Here is a 15,053-nt window from a genome sequence, read left to right as displayed (position 1 = left end):
TTATTATATAGTTTATCGTTCCAGGTCCCTAGCCCACACCTGATCTGGATAGCTGTTCTTCCGCTACACATGGATAGGTGGGAAGGCTGCTGTGTTGACTGTCCTATGCAGATGGCACACAGATTATGATCTCCCTAACCACCAATACAGAAGTTGTCTCATAGCAACTTAATGTCTGCTTACAAGTTGCTGATTGGATGGCTGCCAGTTGTTTGAAGCTAAATGGCGACAAAACGGAGGTCTTCATGGTTGATGGTTGGTAACAACCTGTCGCTCCCTTGCTTTTTGGCCAATCTCCCTCCCCACCCCCTCCAAGGCAAAAGTAAAACGCCTTGGTGTCGTATTTGACAACAAGCTCAAAATGGGGGCCCAGACCAGGAAGCTATCTTCCAGCTGTTTTGGCCTATTACGAGCCATCAGGAAAATGCTTAGCTAGCTACCTGTAGTCCAGAGAGAGGTGGTTCAAGGACTTATTCTATTGCCCTTGATTACGGGAACTTCTTCTTGGGGAGTCCACTCTCGGTCATTTAAAGACTTCAGGTAATTGAGAATGTGGCGGCACAAATTTTCTTGGTATTCACAAATTTCAGACTGCCTCTCCAGCAATCACTACTCTTCACTAGTTACCCATTAGCAATTAGTTTGAAGCGCTGTGTATGGACCACTGCGCAATACATAAGAATGGAACTTGCTGAGTCCATCACCTGATCAGTCCCTTTCACCCAAATAGAATGCCTGTAGGAGGCTGGCCTGGCTTGTAGTGGGTACCAGAGGTACTTACACCTTGTGCCAGGTCCAGTTATCCCTTATTAGTGTAGAAGAGGTGTTTCTAGCAGCGAAGACTGCTAGAAGGTAGCTATGGCAAAGCAGCTTAGGCTGAACTAGGAGACATGTAAAGCTCCTACTATACCACTGGTGTCATATGCACAATGTCATAAGAAAACACAATACACAGAAGTACTAAAAATAAAGGTACTTTATTTTTATGACAATATGCCAAAAGTATCTCAGTGAGTACCCTCAGTATGAGGATAAGTTATATACACAAGATATATGTACACAAACCAAAATTAGGTAAGTAATAGCAAGAAAAGTAATGCAAACAGTGTAGAATTACAATAGATTGCAATAGGAGCACATAGGTATAGGGGCAACACAAACCATATACTCCAGAAGTGGAATGCGAACCACAAATGGACCCCACACCAATGTGAGCTTGTAGAGGGTCGCTGGGACTGTAAGAAAACAGTGAGGGTTAGAAAAATAGCCCAACCCAAGACCCTGAAAAGTAGGTGTAAAGTGCATCTACTACCCCCAGAGAGCACAGAAGTCGTGATAGGGGGATTCTGCAGGAAGAACAAACACCAGCAATGCAACAACAGTGGATTGCCGGACCTGAGTACCTGTAAGACAAGGGGACCAAGTCCAATAGTCGCAACAGTGTCAAGAGTGGGCAGGAGCCCAGGAAATGTCAGCTGAGGGTGCAAGGAAGCTGCCACCGGATGGAAGAAGCTTGGAGTTCTGCAAGAAAGAAGAGAGCTAGGGACTTCTCCTTTGGAAGACGGATGTCCCATGTCGCGATGAAGCTTGCAGAGGTGTTCCCACGCAGAAAGACCGCAAACAAGCCTTGCTAGCTGCAAGGGTCGCAGTAGAGGTTTTTGGGTGCTGCTGTGGCCCAGGAGGGACCAGGATGTCGCCACTTGGAGGAGGAGACAGAGGGGGCGCCCAGCAACTCAGGGAGCCCTCACAGAAGCAGGCAGCACCCACAGAAGTACCTGAACAGGCACTTGGAAGGAAAGTGAACCGGAGTCCTTGCGAAGTCACAAAAGGGAGTCCCACGACGCCGGAGGACAACTCAGAAGGTTGTGCACTGCAGGATAGAGTGTCGGGGACCCAGGCTTGGCTGTGCACGAAGGAAATCCTGGAAGAGTGCACAGGAGCCGGAGCAGCTGCAAAACAGGCGGTACCCAGCAATGCTTTCTAGCGTGGGGAGGCAAGGACTTACCTCCACCAAACTTGGACTGAAGAGTCACTGGACTGTGGGAGTCACTTGGACAGAGTTGCTGAGTTCCAGGGACCACGCTCGTCAGGTTGAGAGGGGACCCAGAGGACCAGTGTTGCAGTCTTTTGGTGCCTGCGTTAGCAGGGGGAAGATACTGTCGACCCACAGGAGATTTCTTCAGAGCTCCTGGTGTAGGGAGGAAGCAGGCTACCCCCAGAGCATGCACCACCTGGAAACAGTCGAGAAAGCCGGCAGGATGAGGCAATACAAGGTTGCTAGTAGTCGTCTTGCTACTTTGTTGCGGTTTTGCAGGCGTCCTGAGCAGTCAGCGGTCGATCCTTTGGCAAAAGGTGAAGAGGGAGATGCAGAGGAACTCTGGTGAGCTCTTGCATTCGTTATCTAAAGAAATCCCCAAAGCAGAGACCCTAAATAGCCAGAAAAGGAGGTTTGGCTACCAAGGAAGGAGGATTGGCTACCAAGAGAGGTAAGAGCCTATCAGAAGGAGCCTCTGACGTCACCTGCTGGCACTGGCCACTCGGAGCAGTCCAGTGTGCCACAAACACCTCTGTTTCCAAGATGGCAGAGGTCTGGGACACACTGGAGGAGCTCTGGGCACCTCCCCTGGGAGGTGCAGGTCAGGGGAGTGGTCACTCCCCTTTCCTTTGTCCAGTTTCGCGCCAGAGCAGGGCTGGGGGATCCCTAAACCGGTGTAGACTGGCTTATGCAGGGATGGGCACCATCTGTGCCCATCAAAGCATTTCCAGAGGCTGGGGGAGGCTACTCCTCCCCAGCCCTGATACCTATTTCCAAAGGGATAGGGTGTTACACCCTCTCTCAGAGGAAATCCTTTGTTCTGCCTTCCAGGGCTGCCTGGACCCCAGGAGGGCAGAACCCTGTCTGAGGGGTTGGCAGCAGCAGCTGCAGTGGAGACCCCGGAAAGGCAGTTTGGCAGTACCCGGGTACTATGCTAGAGACCCGGGGGATCATGGAATTGTCACCCCAATGCCAGCATGGCATTGGGGTGACAATTCCATGATCTTAGACATGTTACATGGCCATGTTCGGAGTTACCATTGTGACGCTATACATAGGTAGTGACCTATGCATAGTGCACACGTGTAATGGTGTCCCCGCACTCACAAAGTCCGGGGAATTTGCCCTGAACGATGTGGGGGCACTTTGGCTAATGCCAGGGTGCCCACACACTAAGTAACTTTGCACCCAACCTTCACCTGGTGAAGGTTAGACATATAGGTGACTTTTAAGTTACTTAAGTGCAGTGGTAAATGGCTGTGAAATAACGTGGACGTTATTTCACGCAGGCTGCAATGGCAGGCCTGTGTAAGAACTGTCGGGTGGCAAAAGAAATGCTGCAGCCCATAGGGATCTCCTGGAACCCCAATACCCTGGGTACCTCAGTACCATATACTAGGGAATTCTATGGGTGTACCAATGTGAATTGGTAAATTTAGTCACTAGCCTGTTAGTGAAAAATTTGGAAAGCAGAGAGAGCATAACCACTGAGGTTCTGGTTAGCAGAGCCTCAGTGAGACAGTTAGGCATCGCACAGTGAACACATACAGGGCACATACTTATGAGCACTGGGGCCCTGCCTGGCAGGGGTCCCAGTGACACGTAGACTAAAACAGCATATATACAGTGAAATATGGGGGTAACATGCCAGGCAAGATGGTACTTTCCTACAACGCTCATGTCCAGAAGCTTGTGCCTTCTTTGTATTCCTAGGATGAAAAAGGCCTGGTGTGGTGGTGGGTGCTCCTTTCCGTTTTCTTGCCCCCATGCTGGTGAACCCCTTGCTTCTTACTCTTAGATCAAATTACAACTTACTTAGCTTCAGGAAACAACTTGACACACATTTATTTTTTTAAGATCCTCGTCAGTACCCCTGGTGCCAGTCACCTCTTCCGACTCCCTGACTGCTGCGAGGCCTAACCTGCCTGGAGGAAGCCTCATCAGACAACCAGTGCAGCCTTCAGTGCCATTCTGCCTTCCAGGTTCCTGTGTCCTTAGGCTCCAGGACTACTCGCTGTTTTCCCTCCTCTCGTTTTCCCTGCCACCCGCTTCCCCAGCACCCTTCCCAGGACCTACTTAATGAAGGCCGCAGCGTGTCCTCATTGTGCAGGTCCTCGCCAGCTCCCCATGGTGCCAGTCACCTCTTCCGACCGCCTGACTGCTGCGAGGCCTCACCTGCCTGGAGGAAGCCTCATCAGACAGCCAGTGCAGCCTTCAGTGACATTCTGCCCTCTAGGTTCCTGTGCCCTTAGGCTCCAGGACTACTTGCTGTTTTCCTGCCTCCAGTTTTTTCTGCGTCCAGCCTGCCTGGCTCCTTAGGGCCCCTCCCAGGTCCTACTGGATGAAGGCAGCAGCGTGGCCTCATTGAACAGGTTCTCACCAACTCTCTTGGTGCCAGTCTCTCCATCTGACTGCTGCAAGGCCTCACTTGCCTGGAGGAAGCCTCATCAGACAGCCAGTGCAGCCTTCAGCGCCATTCTGCCTTCCAGGTTCCTGTGCCCTTAGGCTCCAGAACTACTTGCATTTTTTCTCCCTTCTGTTTTTCCCGCTGCCCTCCTCCCTAGCACCCCTTCCAGGACCTACTTAATGAAGGCCGCAGCGTGGCCTCATTTAGCAGGTCCTCGCCAGCTCCCCTTGGTGCCAGTCACCTCTTCCAACCGCCTGACTGCTGCCAGGTCTCACCTTCCTGGATGAAGCCTTATCAGACAGCCAGTGCAGCCTTCAGTGACATTCTGCCCTCCAGGTTCCTGTGCCCTTATGCTCCAGGATTACTAGCCATTTTCCGGCCTCCTGTTTTTCCATGTCCCGCCACCCGCCTCCCCAGTGCCCCTCCCAGGACCTACTTAATGAAGGCCGCAGCGCAACCTCAGTGAGCAGGTCCTCGCCAGCTCCCCTTGGTGCAAGTTGCTTTTTCTGACGGCTGCGAGGCCTCATCTGCCTGGTGGAAACCTCGTCAGGCAGCTAGCTCCCCTTGGTGCCAGTCGCCCCTTTTGAATGCCTGACTGCTGCAAAGCCTCACCTGCCTAGAGGAAGCCTCATCAGACAGCAAGTGCAGCCTTTAGCACCATTCTGGTCTCCAGGTTCCTTTGCCCTTAGGCTCCAGGACTACTGACTATTTTCCAGCCCCCCGTTTTTGCTGCGTCCTGCCTCCCGCCTCCTCAGCAACCCTCCCAGGACCTACTCAACGAAGGCCACAGTGTGGCCACACTCAATGGGCGTGCCAAACGCAAGCCGGTCTGCGCTCAGTGCAAGGAACCCTGCCCCCCCCCAGACTCCCACAGGTACTCCGCCTCAGAAGCTCGTGCCCTGGACCCCAGATGCATCAACTACTGTTGCATTGCATCGCCGGGCTCCACAGAGACCATTCACCTGCCTCCGCTGCCGTCTCACCTCCATACCTGGACCGATCGCCCCGCCATAACTCACGTTGCGCCATCCCCGCTGGCTATCACATCCACGGAACCACTCTAGTGCCTCCTGATCAATACAGATCGCTCTGCAAACACGCCACCGAAGTCCAGGACACCATCTCTACTCTCACCCCTGACGTGACCTTCATCACAGAGACATAGCTCACCCCCGCATCGGCCCCTGTCATTGCCACTGCTACTGCTACTGCAGCTGCAAGATGACACACCGGGACCACGGTGGCAGCATCACCATCATATACAAGGAATCAATCATGCACCACCACCGAAGATAAAACCACGCCAATAATGGAACACCAACTCCACACCAATAGAACCACCATCAAAGGCACCCTCACATACAGACCCCCAGGACTTCAAAGCTGCCTCTGCAACGCCATCATGGAATTCATATTCCCGCTAGCCATCGAATCCCAACACTATATTCCTCGGAGACCTCAATTTTCACCCAGAAGACCCCACAAATGCCAACTCCACCGACCTCCTGGAACGAATGGACAACATCAGCCTCGCGCAGCTGGCCTCAAACCCCACACACAGAGCTGGCCACATGCTAGAACCCATCTTCACGTCCAGCTAAAGAGTCAGATACAGCCACACCACAGATCTCACCTGGTCCAAACACTCCATTGTCCACTTCAAAATTGCTGGCCCTCCCCGCACCACCTTTAACCGCGCCCCTTCCGCAGCTGGGCCAAAGTTACTCAGCACCAAAAGACCGACACCCTCAGCATCTCCCCACCACACATCTTAACCAACCTGAATTGAGCACTACAACAAGTGGATCATCTGTCCCGCCAAGTTAGTCAACCCCACCAAACCAGCCAAAATGCTTACACCTGCCAAACGAGTCAGCTGATACACCCCAGAACTCCGTGCACTGAAGCGGTGATGCAAACACATAGAAAGAAGATGGCACACCAGCAGAAGTGACACTGACTGAACCACCATCAAGTCGGCCCTCAACACCTACCACAAAAAGGGAGGCCCTGGCAAGCCACATTGAGGCCAGCACCAACCAGGAACTCACCATCATCAGAGTGTTCTCCTGCCCATCAGCCACCAAGAACTCGATCCTCGCCTCACAGGAACTATGCGACGCTCTAGCAGACCACTTCCACAACAAGATAGCCACCATATACAGGAACTTCAATCCCCAACCCCCTAAGCCTCCCCACCACCACTAAGACAACCAGCAAACACCTGCTCACCACATGGGAACTGCTCAGCATAACAAAACTATGGCCCTCATGAACTCCATTTATTCAGGAGCGCCCTATGACCAATGCCCCCACCGACTCTTCAATCTAGGAAGTGACGAGATCAGCCACTAGCTAACGACCATCCTCAACGCCTCCATCACCATAGCCACCTTTCCCATCGCTTGGGAACACTCACAGGTGAGACTCCTCAGCAGACCACAGCAACCTCAAGAATTGCACCCCATCTCACTGTTCCTGTTTCCTGCCAAAGTCCTGGAGAAAGCCTTCAACCTCCAACTCACTTAACACCTAGAGAGAACCTGCTAGACCCCTCCCAATCAGGATTCAGTGCCAACCACAGCACTGAGATGGCTCTGATTGCCACAACATTTGCTTTCTACTGGACAGAGGAGACTCTGCTGCCCTGATCCTTCTCGACCTCCCTGCAGCCTTCGGCACAGTTTCTCACCAAACACTTGTAAACAGACTACACCAGATGGGAATCAACGACTGTGCCCTGAGATGGATTGCATTCTTCACCACGGGGCACACCCAGAGAATATGCCTCTCCCTCCTTTACCTCACAACCCAAACGCACCCTCGGCGGTGTCCCTCAAGGTTCATCCCTCAGCCCCACCCTCTTCAATATTTATATGACTCTGCTAGCAGACATTGCCAGAACCCACAACATCATTTCCTCTGCGGATGACACCCAGCTCATCCTCCCACTCTCAGCTGACCCCACTACCACAAAGTCCAGCTTCCACAACCTCATGAAAAACATCTTCATCTGGATGAAGGACAATTGCCTTAAGCTTAGCACGGACAAAACCAAAGTGCTGATTGTCAGCAGCCCCACATCCGTTTGGAATAACTCCTGGTGGCCATCGGAACTCAGACCTACCCCCACTCAGAAATACCACGCCCGGAATCTCAGCATCATCCTGGACAGCGAGCTGTCCATGAAACTTCTGGTCAATGCCATCTCCTGAGCCTGCTTTCACACTATCCGCATGCTCTGCAGAATCTTCAAATGGCTCCCCATCAGCACCAGAAAAACAGTGACACAGGCCCTCATCAACAGTCATCTCGACTAAGGTAACGCTTCCTATGTAGGCCCCACCAGTGAACTCACAAGAATACTCCAGTCGATACAGAATGCAGAAACCAGTCTTATCCTCAGCCTGCCCAAGAGGACCCACATTACCCAGCATCTTATAGACCTCCACTGGCTCCCCATCCAAAAGAGATTCCAGTTTAAGCTACTCACCCACACCTACAAAGCCCTCCACGACCAAGGACCAGCATACTTGAACCACCGCCTGAACTTCCAGCTAACCAGAAACCTACGCTCTGCCCACCTCACCCTTGCACAGACTACTTGCATCCGCTGCCGCTGCTCCGGTGGATGCTACTTCTACCTTGCCGCCAAGTACTGGAATGCCCTCCACCTCCAAACATCAGCCTGGCTGACAGACCTCAGGAAGACTCAAGACCTGGTTTTTCGTCTGATCCCACAGCCCAGCGCCTGGATACCCTCACGGGTGATAAGACTCGCTCTACAAGCACTGTTTGATTTATTAAGATCCCAGAGCCATGCCTAACCTAAAGTAGCGCTGGGAAGCCCATCAGGTAGCCATTCGCTTGGTAAATTCCTTTGATTGAATTGAATTCTCACGTTCAATTGTAAGTAAATATGCTTATATACCATAATTATAACTTTTAAAACACTGCACACAGGGTACAAAGCACTACCAAACCCTTTCCAAACGCTAAAGTGCTGTTAATTGCTGTACTCAACTGTAAACCAAGTGACATGTTTATCCTGATGGTGATAACATCCCCAGGTAAATTACTGGATGTAAAGGCTTTCGTCTGCAGCTGAGAAAATAAGATGTATACTTAAATCTATTTCAAACGGGGAATTATTTTCTTGTTTATATGTTTGGCTTCATTGTAAATGCATGTTTGCATCACAGACACAGATTTCAAATACACTGTCCTTTTAGAGACTATTCTCAAAGCAACAGTTATCACAAGAAGGCAGCAGGAGCTTAGAAGATTCCTTAAGTTTGTACATTTATTTCTAAAGTATGGTGTCTTGATTTGTAAGTCTTCCTCCCTGTAGTAATGTGGGCCAAAGGGTGTTCTGTAACACCTGGCCTCAAGTCATCTTTGGTTCAGCCCTGTGATCACCTGATCAGGGGCTTGAAATAAACGGGCAGGACTGCACATAGGCAATTCCACGCCATACCACCACCAGTGTGTATACATCAGTACTTGCTCTGCAACAAACGACCTGCCCCCAGTGTTCTGGGCCTGTCTGAGTCACCCGCACCCCAGGACACAACTGGCGACGAGAGTGATTGCTAGCACACCAGGCCCTGTGCTCGCCGGCATTCCCGGCAGCTCGGTGAGGCCCTGACACCTTTCAGGGCGGCAACACCTGCCTGCCATGCCCGACCTCAGTAAGTTGACACGGACAGCGAATCAACATTCCATGGCCCGCCGCCCACACCGCCTGCTACCTCTACCATAAGTGCTCAGTGAGCACATTGCTTGGAACTTTTGGGCCTGGAGCTCTGTGTCTCACCACAGGCAAGCCCAGAGGGGAATGCCTGCACAGGCTCACACAATGCCACTGTGGCCTAAGGAGGAGAGGCCTGAAGCGCTGCACATGCGCATTATGGACACAGTTCCACAGCCACGTTGCGCACAATGCCCAGTGCCCCCACACCAGCCTGGGTAGAGTGTGCTCCACAAATCTCCTGACAGTGACCGCCTGGCACTAAATTAGGCTTTCTGTCTGGCCTAAGATTCCATCATCAAGGTGTGACAGAAAGGACCACCAATCCACCTCTCCTGGCCAGCCATCACCATGACTGCAACCCAACATCTCTCGCCACCCTATGCAGTTGGGAAGACAGCAGAGAGCCGGTAAGGAGCTGCATTAAGGCTCATTTATCTTTTCATCCTACACAAGCAACATTACAGGTCCTCTACTCGCACAAAGTGTCTGTGTGCATGGTGTCCATACACACCATTGGACCTTTGGTTGTCTCTGGAGTACTGTCCTCGCAGGCCGCTAAGTAGGTACCCTGGACAGACCGCCTGGAAACATACTTTGCTGCAGTGGGACTTGAAGCGGACCCATGCTCCTCCATCTAGGTGGCGCCACCATCTACAACTGTCCAAGATGGTAGGGGAAGCCTGACCTACATACATCTATGCCACTCTCAAAGTGGCACTGACTGCTCATTTCAAACCTCTGGCCAATCTGGATTATGAGCAATTCTTACTCCAGCAAGCTCGATAGATGAGTCCGTGGATGAATTCTAAGCCAGGCTCAGGGAGCTGGCAAGCACGTGCACTATCCCCGATGAGCAAGATTAAATCTGAGCTCAGTTTTTTTGGAGCTGCTCGTCAGCAGAGCTTCATGATCATAGCCTGCAGGTGCTTGAATGACGATGGCAGACATCCTCACTATGGGCATGTCGAAAGAACCATCAAAGTCACGGTCCACCCACATGGAAGTGACACACCAGGGTGCTGTCAAGATTGAAGCAGTCAACCAAGCGGTAGCTGCCACATCGCCTTGCAGCAAAAGAGACCGTCCCACAATGCCACAAGCCACCAGACCCTCTGAATGGTGCGCAGGTCCCACCCCACACTCTGGAGACTGCTTAGCAAAAAGTGAAAGTGCTCTGCATGTGGCAAGATGAACCACTATGCAAAGGTCTGTCGCTCAACACCCCTAGCGAAGGACCCAAGAAGAAGGTGGCTAACAGGGTGGACACTGAATCAGTGTTAGTGGATATCAATGGCATGAATGACAATGAGTCGTTGGAAACAGTTCACGTCATAAACATTTTAGAGCTGGCCCAAGGCCGCATCTGCCTCACCAAGTCTCTGTCGATGAACAACCACTGGCGGCCCTCATTGACACAGGGGCATCAATTAACACCTTGCCTGTATCGCTGCTCAAGAAATAGTATTCCCACCAGCACTACATCCACCACCAGGGTGTACACCTATGGCACGTCTACATGCCTCCCACTGGCAGGTGTGTTCACCACCACCATCAACACCCTTTTTGGAATGGTTAGCCCCCACTTTGTGCCTGGTATCTGATGTGATTTTGACTGAAAGTGCACTGGGTTCCTGCTAACCAGGAACCCAGTGTCAGATCTCTTTCCCTAAATTTTACAATTGTTTCTCTCAATTGGCACCATCATTAGCACCATCTGTAAGTTCCTAGTAAATTGTACCCTTGGTGCCTAGGGCCTGGGGTACTAAAGATGGTCCCTAGGGGCTTCAGCAAAACTGTGCCTCCCTCAGGGGCCTCACACCAAACTCGCACAGTGCTGCCATTGCAGACTGCGTGTCTTGGTGCAGATAAAAGTGAAAACGCAACCTGTCACACATCACTGTGTGTCAGGTCCCCTACCACTGCATGCGTTATTTGTAAGTGACCCCTATAGAAGGCCTACAGGCCTAAGTCAGGGTGCATTGCATCATATGTGAGGACATATCTGCATGAGTAGGTATGTCCCTATTATGTCTTTGTCGATTCTTAGACATTTAAAGTGAACTGGGAAGCCATTTTGAGTACATATGCTGGACACTAGTCATTACAGTTTTTGAAAGTACATGATGGTTTCACTGAAACTAGGGACATTTGGTGTTAAACATCTTGTATTGATAAACCCTCACTGAATCTAGTAATGGATGTATTAATATATGCACTCAGAGGTCACTTTAGATTTGCCCCTGAAGACCTTCCTGAATGCTAGTGTGTTAACTGGCTTGTCTCAACCATTACAGCCATGCCAGACAGATTTCTGACCTGAGGTGAGAGCCAGCATTCTCGGGGCCAGGAACAAAGCCTGCTCTGAGCAGAGGTGTTATCACCTCTTCCAGGCAGGATGAACATTCCAGGGCGGGAAGCTTCAAAGGCCTAGCTGCCTTTGTAATGCGACCCAGGGCTCTCCAGATGATGGAGATGACCACCCTTTTGTCCCCACCCCACTTTTTGACAGCAAGACAGGTGGGAAAATTAGTAAGATTAGGAGGTGTGTCCTTAAGGTGGACCAGCTGATGTGGACACTGGAGGAAAGTAGCACCCTTCTAGCATAGTTACCCCCATTGTTGCCTGGAGTCCCATGGAAGCCCCTAGTATATGGTACTTCGGAACCCAGGGCATTGGTATACTAGAGGTCCCCCGTGGGCTGCAGCATGTATTGTGCTATCCATGGGAGCCCATGCAAACTGGAACTGTAGGCCTGCTATTGCAGCCTGCGTGAATGGTGCATGCACCTTTCGCTACAGATATAAGTTTGCCTTATATCATGGTCACTGCACTCTGACCCTGTAAGTCACCCCTAAGGTAGGCCGTTTAGCCCAAGGGCAGGGTGCATGGTTCTAACTGTCAGGGCACCCCTGCATGAGCAGAGGTGCTCCTACAAACCCCAGACTCAGTTTCCTGGGCTTTGTAAATGCGGGGAAGCCATCTTAAGGTGTGTAGTGGACACTGGTCAACACAAGTGGTCCAACTACATAATGGCTTTCTCGAATATAGGCATGTTTGTTATCAAACATGTTGAAATCATGCACCTGCACTGATTCCAGTGCTAGTTGCATGATCCCATGTACTCTGGGGGTTTCCTAGGGCAGTGGTTCCCAAACTTTTGACTTCTGTGGACCCCCATTTTATCACCACTGGAACCCAGGGACCCCCACTAAATCATTTTTGGAATCCGGGGACCCCACCCCCACTGAGTCATTACTGAAATATGGGGACCTAATCTCTTAATGTTATTTACTTTTCTAAGCACTCGTGGACCCCCAGGGGTCCCCGGACTACAGGTTGGGAACCACTGCCTAGGGAATCTCCCATGTCTGCCTGTACAGCTTTGCAGGGTCTGCATGCCAGCTTGTGCTGCTGCCGACCCCACACACTGTTCTGCCCTCCTGCTGCGGAGCCTAACTTGGGCAGGGGAAGGCAGAACAAAGGATTTTCTGTAGGACCAAGGTGTGACCACCTCTTCTTTAGAAATAGGTGTCTCTGGGCTGGGGTGGTGGTACCTCTGAGTGCCACCAGACTGCTTTGAAGTGCACATTTGGTGCCTATAGAAGCTGGCTCTGTATATACTGTATCAAAATGAGATATAGTGTGCACAGAGTCCTGGGGTTCATCAGAGGCTAAAGTAGATAATGCTAATGCTCTCTTTTGTAGTAGTGTGGTCGCACAGTTAGGATTATCAGAGGGTAGTGCAAAGCATTTGTTGTATACACACAGGCAATTAACGAAGCACACACTCAATAACTAACTCCAGGCCAATTGTTCTTATATAGCAATAATATACTTTGTTACTTTATTTGTAGAACCACAAGAATCAGTTTCCAGGTAAGTACATTTGCAAGTAAGTATTAAAAATATGTATCAACACCACGTTGTTTTCAAGAAAATAGCAAATATCTGTTTTAAAATCTGACATGGTAATCTTCAGAAACAGTTCTAGGGGGAAAGAAAAGTTAGTACATTTTTTTTAGGTAAGTACAAGACATACAGTTCCAGTCTCGGGGGTTAGGATGTCCACATGTTGTGGGTTTAAGTTAACCCCAAACACCTACCACCAGCAACACAGGGCCGGCTGGGTGCAGAGGTCAAAGTTGATGTAGATTTAAAATGGACTCCTATGGAGACAGGGGGCACTCGGAATCAGGCCTGCTTGCAGGTAAGTACCCGCGCCTTCGGAGGACAGATCTGGGGGGTTTAGGTGAGCAGCAGGGGTGGGGCACAGATCAGCACCAAACACACATCCTCAGCGGCACTGAGGCGGCTGGGTGCAAACACAGCGTTGAGCTTCCAGTGCTTTTCAATAGAGGGAAACGGGGGGGTCACAAAGATGCTGCAGGCTAAGTCAAGGGGGTCGGTTCTGGAAAACCGCAAGCTGGACAAGGAAGAGGGCCACCAGCTGAACGTTGCCAGACCAGTGGTCGGATTCCCCAAGGCCAGGGGGCTGCTGGTGCAGGGGTACCTTTAGGCGTCAGGAATCTTCATCCAGTTCTCTTGCGGTCGGGGGTGTCCTCCAGTTTTAGGCTGCAGGCGTCTTGGTGGACAGGAGGGGTCAACCCAGTGTGGACTCTAGGTCAGAATCACCTGGGGACCAGCTCTAGTCGGTTGGGCCAACTGGACACGGGCCGTGGGCGTTGGGTGCAGAGTGGGCAGGACTCTCGGATCCAGGGCGGTTCTGGAGTCCTTTGCTGGAGTTTCTTTCTGGACAGGGCAGCTGTCCATGGAAGATCTCTGTGGCACAGGCAGTCTTCTGGAGGCTTTTAAAAGGTTGCTGGTCCTGCAGGATGTGTTGCCTTTTTGTAGTAGGGCTTCAGAAGCTGGAGACAAGCCTATAGGGCTGGGGCAAGTCAATCGGTGTCTTCAGACTTCTCTGCTTGTGGTCAGCTTAGCAGTCCTCCTCCTTTCTTCTTGTCATCTTCTTGAGGTTGCCAGGAATCTGGTGAGCTAGGTTCAGGGGAGCCCTTCTATCCTGGATTTAGGGGTGTTACAGGGATCAGAGGGCAGTAGCCAATGGCTACTGTCCCTGATGGTGACTACACTTTTCAGCTGTCCACTTCCTTTTAGGAGGGGGAAACATGCCTAGCCCTATTGCTCCCTGTCCTCCAACTCAAGATGGAGGGTTCTGCAAGGAGGGGGTCACCTCAGCTCAAGACATCTTGGGGGTGGTCCTTGCAGAAGTGGTTACTTCTCCTTGTATTTCCTAGCTTTCCCACCGGACTTGCAGCCAGAAGAGGGGCTTTGTCCGGGGGCGGGCATCTCCATTGGCTGACGTGCCCTGGGGCACTGTAACAAGACGTGAATTTTTGAGGCTCACTGACAAGTGTTAGTTCCTCCAGGCGGGAGGTGGGAAGCTCATCCACCCAGTGCAGGCTTTGTTTCTGGCCATAGAGAGCACAAAGGCTCTCATCCCATGTGGTCAGAAACTTGTCTGGACGTGGCAGGCTGGCACAGGCCGGTCAGTCCTGCACTAGAAGTTTGGCTAAAATTCAGGGGGCATCTCTAAGAAGCCCTCTAGGTGCATTTTTAAATAAATCCAATACTGATATCAGTGCGGGTTAATTGTGTTGAGAAGTCTGATACCGAACATCCCGGACTTCAGTGAAGCCATTATGGAGCTGTGGAGTTTGTAATGACAAACTCCCAGCCGATATACTCAGCATGGTCACACTGCACTTACAATGTCTAAGAATGGACTTAGAGGCTTTAGGAGCATATTGCTCATGCAACTATGCCCTCACCTGTGGTATAGTGCACGCTGCCTTAGGGCTGTAAGGCCTGCTAGAGGGGTGACCTACCTGTGCCACAAGCAG

The sequence above is a fragment of the Pleurodeles waltl genome, chromosome 7 (assembly GCF_031143425.1).
Source record: "Pleurodeles waltl isolate 20211129_DDA chromosome 7, aPleWal1.hap1.20221129, whole genome shotgun sequence".
Lineage (NCBI taxonomy): Eukaryota > Metazoa > Chordata > Amphibia > Caudata > Salamandridae > Pleurodeles > Pleurodeles waltl.
Note: the sequence above shows the minus strand (reverse complement) of the source record.